Source organism: Hordeum vulgare, chromosome 6H, assembly GCF_904849725.1.
Source record: "Hordeum vulgare subsp. vulgare chromosome 6H, MorexV3_pseudomolecules_assembly, whole genome shotgun sequence".
Lineage (NCBI taxonomy): Eukaryota > Viridiplantae > Streptophyta > Magnoliopsida > Poales > Poaceae > Hordeum > Hordeum vulgare.
Window position 1 is genome coordinate 65,824,884 of NC_058523.1, and position 8,284 is coordinate 65,833,167.

The window sequence follows — 8,284 nt, forward strand, 5'->3', positions numbered from 1 at the left end:
CGCAAACAACTCGCCGGGAGACTTGTTCATCCCTTGCATGTTGTAGTTCAACACAAAGCCTTTATAGCATGGCGGCAGTGATTGAAGGATTCTGTCAGTGATAGCTTCTTGCGGGAGTTCAATCCCCAGTTCAGCTAGACAGTTTGAGTACCCAGACATTTTGAGCACATGTTCACTGACAGACGAGTTTTCCTCCATCTTGCAAGCATAGAATTTATCGGAGGTCTCATACCTCTCGATCCGGGCGTTCTTCTGAAAAATAAACTCCAACTCCTGGAACATCTCAAATGCTCCATGACGCTCAAAGCGACGTTGAAGTCCCGGTTCTAAGCCATACAAGACTGCACATTGAACTATTGAGTAGTCCTCCTTACGTGCTAACCAAGCGTTCTTAACATCCTGATCAGCCGTAGCGGGTGGTTCATCTCCTAGCGCAGCATTAAGGACATAATCCTTCTTCCCAGCTTGTAAGATTAGCTTAAGATTACGAGCCCAGTCTACAAAGTTGCTTCCATCATCTTTCAACTTAGCTTTCTCTAGGAACGTATTAAAATTCAGGATGACTGTCGCGTGAGCCATGATCTACAACACAAATATATTCAAAGTGGACTTAGACTATGTTCAAGATAATTAGAGTTCAACTTAATCAAATTATATGCTAAACTCCCACTCAAAAAGTACATCTCTCTAGTCATTTGAGTGGTTCATGATCCACTTACACTATCCCAAGTCCGATCATCACGTGAGTCGAGAGTAGTTTCAGTGGTAAGCATCCCTATGCTAATCATATCAGCTATATGATTCATGATCGACCTTTCGGTCTCATGTGTTCCGAGGCCATGTATGCACATGCTAGGCTCGTCAAGCTTAACCCGAGTGTTCCGCGTGCGCAACTGTTTTGCACCCGTTGTATGTGAACGTTGAGTCTATCACGCCTGATCATCACGTGGTGTCTCGAAACGACGAACTGTAGCAACGGTGCACAGTCGGGGAGAACACAATTTCGTCTTGAAATTTTAGTGAGAGATCACCTTATAATGCTACCGTCGTTCTAAGCAAAATAAGGTGCATAAAAGGATTAACATCACATGCAATTCATAAGTGACATGATATGGCCATCATCACGTGCTTCTTGATCTCCATCACCAAAGCACCGGCACGATCATCTTGTCACCGGCGCCACACCATGATCATCCATCAACGTGTTGCCATCGGGGTTGTCGTGCTACTTATGCTATTACTACTAAAGCTACATCCTAGCAAAATAGTAATCGCATCTGCAAGCACATATGTTAGTATAAAGACAACCCTATGGCTCCTGCCGGTTGCCGTACCATCGATGTGCAAGTCGATATTTCTATTACAACATGATCATCTCATACATCCAATATATCACATCACATCATTGGCCATATCACATCACAATCATACCCCGCAAAAACAAGTTAGACGTCCTCTAATTTTGTTGTTGCATGTTTTACGTGGTGACCAAGGGTATCTAGTAGGATCGCATCTTACTTACGCAAACACCACAACGGAGATCTATGAATTGCTATTTAACCTCATCCAAGGACCTCCTCGGTCAAATCCGATTCAACTAAAGTTGGAGAAACCGTCACTTGCCAGTCATTTTTGAGCAAAGGGGGTTACTCGTAACGATGAAACCAGTCTCTCGTAAGCGTACGAGTAATGTCGGTCCAAGCCGCTTCAATCCAACAATACCGCGGAATCAAGAAAAGACTAAGGAGGGCAGAAAAACGCACATCACCGCCCACAAAACCTTTTGTTTTCTACTCGAGAAGACATCTACGCATGAACCTAGCTCATGATGCCACTGTTGGGGAACGTCGCATGGGAAACAAAAAATTTCCTACGCGCACGAAGACCTATCATGGTGATGTCCATCTACGAGAGGGGATGACTGATCTATGTACCCTTGTAGATCGTACAACAGAAGCGTTAGAGAACGCGGTCGATGTAGTGGAACGTCCTCACGTCCCTCGATCCGCCCCGCGAACAATCCCGCGATCAGTCCCACGATCTAGTACCGAACGGACGGCACCTCCGCGTTCAGCACACGTACAGCTCGACGATGATCTCGGCCTTCTTGATCCAGCAAGAGAGACGGAGAGGTAGAGGAGTTCTACGGCAGCGTGACGGCGCTCCGGAGGTTGGTGATGATCTTGTCTCAGCAGGGCTCCGCCCGAGCTCCGCAGAAACGCGAACTAGAGGAAAAACTATGGAGATATGTGGTCGGGCAACCGTGAGAAAGTCGTCTCAAATCTGCCGTAAAAGCTCCATATATATAGGAGGAGGGAGGGGGACCTTGCCTTGGGGTCCAAGGGACCCTCAAGGGGTCGGCCGAGCCAAGGGGGGGGAGGACTCCCCCCCAAACCGAGTTGGAGTTGGTTTGGTGGGAGGAGTCCCCCTCCCTTCCCACTTCCTCCCTCTTTTTTTTTCTTTTTCTTTGATTTCCTTCTCTTGGCGCATAGGCCCCTTTGGGGCTGTCCCACCAGCCCACTAAGGGCTGGTGTGTCTCCCCAAAGCCTATGGGCTTCCCCGGGGTGGGTTGCCCCCCCGGTGAACTCCCGGAACCCATTCGTCATTCCCGGTACATTCCCGGTAACTCCGAAAACCTTCCGGTAATCAAATGAGGTCATCCTATATATCAATCTTCGTTTCCGGACCATTCCGGAAAACCTCGTGACGTCCGTGATCTCATCCGGGACTCCGAACAACATTCGATAACCAACCATATAACTCAAATACGCATAAAACAACGTCGAACCTTAAGTGTGCAGACCCTGCGGGTTCGAGAACTATGTAGACATGACCCGAGAGACTCCTCGGTCAATATCCAATAGCGGGACCTGGATGCCCATATTGGATCCTACATATTCTACGAAGATCTTATTGTTTGAACCTCAGTGGCAAGGATTCGTATAATCCCGTATGTCATTCCCTTTGTCCTTCGGTATGTTACTTGCCCGAGATTCGATCGTCAGTATCCGCATACCTATTTCAATCTTGTTTACCGGCAAGTCTCTTTACTCGTTCCGTAATACAAGATCCCGCAACTTACACTAAGTTACATTGCTTGCAAGGCTTGTGTGTGATGTTGTATTACCGATTGGGCCCCGAGATACCTCTCCGTCACACGGAGTGACAAATCCCAGTCTTGATCGATACTAACTCAACTAACACCTTCGGAGATACCTGTAGAGCATCTTTATAGTCACCCAGTTACGTTGCGACGTTTGATACACACAAAGCATTCCTCCGGTGTCGGTGAGTTATATGATCTCATGGTCATAGGAATAAATACTTGACAGCAGAAAACAGTAGCAACAAAATGACACGATCAACATGCTACGTCTATTAGTTTGGGTCTAGTCCATCAGGTGATTCTCCCAATGACGTGATCCAGTTATCAAGCAACAACACCTTGTTCATAATCAGAAGACACTGACTATCATCGATCAACTGGCTAGCCAACTAGAGGCATGCTAGGGACGGTGTTTGTCTATGTATCCACACATGTAAATGAGTCTTCATTCAATACAATTATAGCATGGATAATAAACTATTATCTTGATACAGGAATTATAATAATAATTATACATTTATTATTGCCTCTAGGGCATAATTCCAACATACGTAACATGGACGGGCCATGAAACGTGCGTACGCTGGGCGGCCGAGAATTGCGTGGTATGCGCTCTGGAAGTCGACCACTTCGAACGTCAGCTTCTCCTTGCGAAAGTTCTTGTCAGAGCCGAAAACGACTTCCAACGCGATCTGGCTGAGTGACTTAGCCTTCCGTCCAGGGATGACTCCATGGAACTGCATGCTGCTCTCGCTGAGTTTGGACATCGGAATGCCCATCCCCTTGAGCGTGTCGGCATACATGATGTTCAAGCCGCTGCCGCCGTCCATGAGAAATTTGCGCAGTCGGACTCCTTCCACCACCGGGTCGACGACCAGAGCCTATCTCCCCGGGGTGGGTACGTGTGCTGGATGATCCGACTGGTCAAAGGTGATCGCAGTCTGAGACCATTTGAGGAACTTGGGGTTGGTGGGGGTGGCCATGTTCACCTCCCTGTTCACCAACTTCAGTCGACTCTTGCTCTCGACGTCAGCAAAAATCATGAGAGTTGCATGGACTTGGGGGAACGGATCCTCCTTATCCTCCTCATCCTGTTCGTTGTCTTTTTCACTCGGTTGACCTTCGCCGAACCCCTGGATCAAGAGGCGACACTGTCGAGTGGTATGCTTTGGATATATGGGGTTGCATTCTTCGTCCATCTTTGTGTGAACCGGACAAGGCTGGTCCAGGATGGGATTATTGAACTGCTTCTTCTTGGGGATAAACTGCGCCTTCCCTTTGCCCTTGAACTTGGCATTGGTCACGGCTGCAGCTTCTGCTTGCGGAGTGGACGGAGCTTTCTGCTTCTGCTTCCGAGTGTTACTCCCGTCTCCATCACCGACTGTCTTGTGTTTGCCGCTTCGGATGCGGTCCTCTTCTTCGCCGTTTGCATAGCGAGCCGCTATCTCCATCATTTTGCTCATGGAGATGTCGCCTGTTCGGCGAAACTTTAGGTACAGATCCCTGTACCGCACGCCTGCCTTGAAGGCGCAGACTGCTTGATGCTCGGTGACGTTCTCTACCGTGTGGTAGAGAGTTGTCCAACGCTGGATGAAGTCGCGTAGGGGCTCGTTCTGCTTCTGGACGCAGTGCTGGAGCTCCACGAGGCCCGCAGGACGCTTGCATGTCCCTTCGAAGGTCTTGACGAACACTCGGGCCAAATCTGCCCAACTGTAGATGCTGGAGGGGGCTAACTGGTTCAGCCACGCTCGCGCCGAGCCGTCGAGCATCAGGGGGAGATGTTTCATGGCGACATGGTCGTCCCCTCCTCCGATCTGGACTGCCACTCGGTAATCATCCAGCCACGTTTCTGGCTTGGACTCTCCTGTAAACTTGCTAATTCCTGTCGCCAATTTGAAGTTTGGCGGGATGTCAGCCAAACAGATGGCTCGACTGAAACACTCGGGACCAGACACGATGGTCCTGCTTCCACTCGGACGGTCCATATCATAACCATCGCGGTGGGCTCGGCCCCGGTCGACCCTTCACTGAGCGATACGCCCTCTCGCGTCGGGCCTTGGGTCGTAAGTGTCCCCGACTGAACGCCGATCATCATGATGTCGGGGCCCGTAGGGCCCACCCCGCGGAGGGGTGCGTGAACGGTGGCGATCTTCGTGATTGATGGAACGGCTGCCTCCTCTGTGCCGCTGATGGGAACCAGGGCTGTGAACCGACCGATGCGTATTCGCATGAACGGAACTATTATGGATCGTGTTATGCGACTGAGAGACTGCCGAATTCTGCTGCTGCGCCGTGTGCAACAGGGCTCAGATCTGCTCGATCCCCCTACCAGCCTCTGAATCAGTCAGCTGGAGGGAATCGGCTATCTTGGAAGCCGCAGCCAAGTTGAGGAGGGGTGTGCGGAACAACTCCACGTTGCTCCGCCGAGTGTGCCGACTGGCAGAACGGCGAGGTGGACGACGCGCGCCAGACGTTCGCCAACCTCGCGTCCGCTCCGGCCAGCTTGACGAGGATCTTCATGGGAGTTTGCCATGTGTACTTCTGCTGCGGACCCGCGACCCGTATACTCGCTTGGGAACTCAGTCGGAACTGAGTCCGAGTGCTGGGACAGCGGGGCAACCACAACGGACTCTAGAACCGCCACTTGTGAAGACGCGTTCTGGCGTGCCTGGGCGTGTTGCACCCAACGCTGGAGCCGCGGACGGCGAGACCGCTTGTTGCGGCGCGTGACGGCTGTACAGGTCGACACCGGAGCCGAATGTTGGAGAAGAAGAATGCCGCGGGCGCCGGCACGGAAGTGCGTAGCTCCAGGACGGGGAAGCACCTCGACATCGAGAGGTGCATCCCGAAGCCACGCCGAATCGTCGATGATGAAGGAGAGAGCACCGAAGAAGATCTGGTGACCCATGCTCGAACCTCCACCGGACGTCATGACGAAAGAAAGTAGTCGCAAACTCGCCGGAAATCGCTTAGACGCCTGCCCCACGGTTGGCGCCAACTGTCGTGGGTATAAGCCTGACAGTAGATGTGTAGGGTATGAAAAGGATGGGCAGAGTCCTAGCTACGGCGAGGTTGTATGAGTTCAGGCCCCTCTGCGGTGGAGGTAATAGCCCTATGTCTCAGTGCTTAGGGAGCTTGTTGTCGAGTGGAATAGGGAATACAATGAGTTGCTAACCCCTTTACCAGCGGGGGAGGGTGGCTTATATAGAGTGCGCTGCCCTCCACAACGGTCCCGATACAGGGGTGGAGTAGTGGTGATTGAATGTGTACGTTACAGGTAACGTACGCCCTAAATGCTAATAAATTTACCTGGAAACGTACGACCGTTTCCCTCCAGGGGGGTTACGACGTACCGAGTGGTATCCAGTCGGTTAGCTTGATATGCTCCGAATGTTAGTCTCCGACTGGATAATCGAGGGTACGTTACCGACTGGACGACAGGGACTCCTTAATTCAGTCGGAGCTGACTAAGGGCCTAGTCCTTTGTGAGGGGTAGTCTTTGGGTAGGACCTACAGGGCAGGCCTATGACCCTACCCTAGGACTATAACCCCATTAGCACCGATCAGTTCTTTCTCAGGTTGAGACCAAGGGTGGAGAAAACAGATCAAGAGGAAGAGCATTATTCAGATTCATCAGATAGTGATTATGTACCAGAAATTGTTGACAGTGACTATGACTTAGAGGATGAAGATGATGATCTGATGCAGGAGCAGTTGAAACCAATTCAAGATAAGAAAGGGAAGAAGGTGGTGGAAGAAGGCAATTTTGAAGAAGAGGAATTAAATGCTCCAGATTCCGATGAGGCTGAAATGAAATTCAATTTCAAATCATTCACAACAGCAGATATGCATGAACCTACATTCCATGCAGGCCAACTGTTTTCTTCTGTAGAGCTGTTGAGAAAAGCCATTAGAGAGTATAGTTGCAAAGAGAGAGTGAACATAAAATTTCCAAAGAATGACAAGACCAGGCTTGGTGCAAAGTGTGAGGAAGGTTGCCCCTGGTATCTATATGCATCTTGAAATAATAGGACAAATTCTGTAATGGTGAAAACATTCAATGGGCAGCATACTTGTGAGAAAAAATGGCAAGTTACAACACTTACAGCAAGGTACATTGCTCATAAATATGTAGACAAAATAAGGGCATGTGACAAAATTTTTGTGAAGGCCTTAGCAGGTTTTGTGCAAGATGATTGGAACATGACAATCAAAAGGGGGAAGCTGGGTAGAGCTTGGAAGATAGCATATGACATTATCTATGGAGATGAGATTGCATAGTACAACTTGTTGTGGGATTATGCAAATGAGTTTAGGAGATCAAACCCAGGAAGTACATTTCTTGTTGGACTGTCACAAGATGGACAATTTGAGAAATGCTATTTTTCTTTTGATGCATGCAAGAGGGGGTTCTTATCTGCATGTAGGCCTATCATTTTTCTTGATGGTTGCCACTTGAAGACAAAATATGGAGGAGTACTCTTAAGTGTAGTTGGAATGGATCCCAATGATTGCATATTTCCTGTTGCACATGCAGTTGTGCAGAGTGAAGATACCAACAAGACAAGAAGCTTGGAAGCAGCAGATAGATCAGCAAGAAAATACAAGGATTGAGGCAGAGTTGCAAGAGAAAAATATGAGGGAGGCAACAAGACAAGAGCTTGCATGTGAGTCTGAGACAGCAGAAGTGGAGAGAAGTGCAGCCCCAATGAGTAGTGCAGCCCAATGAAGAGAAGTGCATCATGCTCAAGTCAAAGCATTAGAGGTTTTTAAAAACCCAGAAGAGTTAACATGTTTGATGAACTAAGATAGGAAAAGTTAAATGAAGGTGTTGAAACTGAAGATCATATAGCTTCTTTTATTTTGTGTTCTGCTTATGATCAGCTCGAGATCATCCATAACTGGATATGATACATGAACCATAAGTATTATGCTGTTATGTGATATATGATCTTCCATGCAATGAACCTTAAGTATTTTCCTGTTGTGTGATATATCATCTTCCATGCAATGTACTTGTGAGATCTTTCATTGCAATATCATAACAAGTTAACAACATAGAGGCACAACACAACTACATTGCTCAATTTTCATAAAAACACATAGATAAACATAGTTTTGCTACAAAGCACACACCAAATGGTTCTGAAACAACATACGGAAACATAGATAAACATA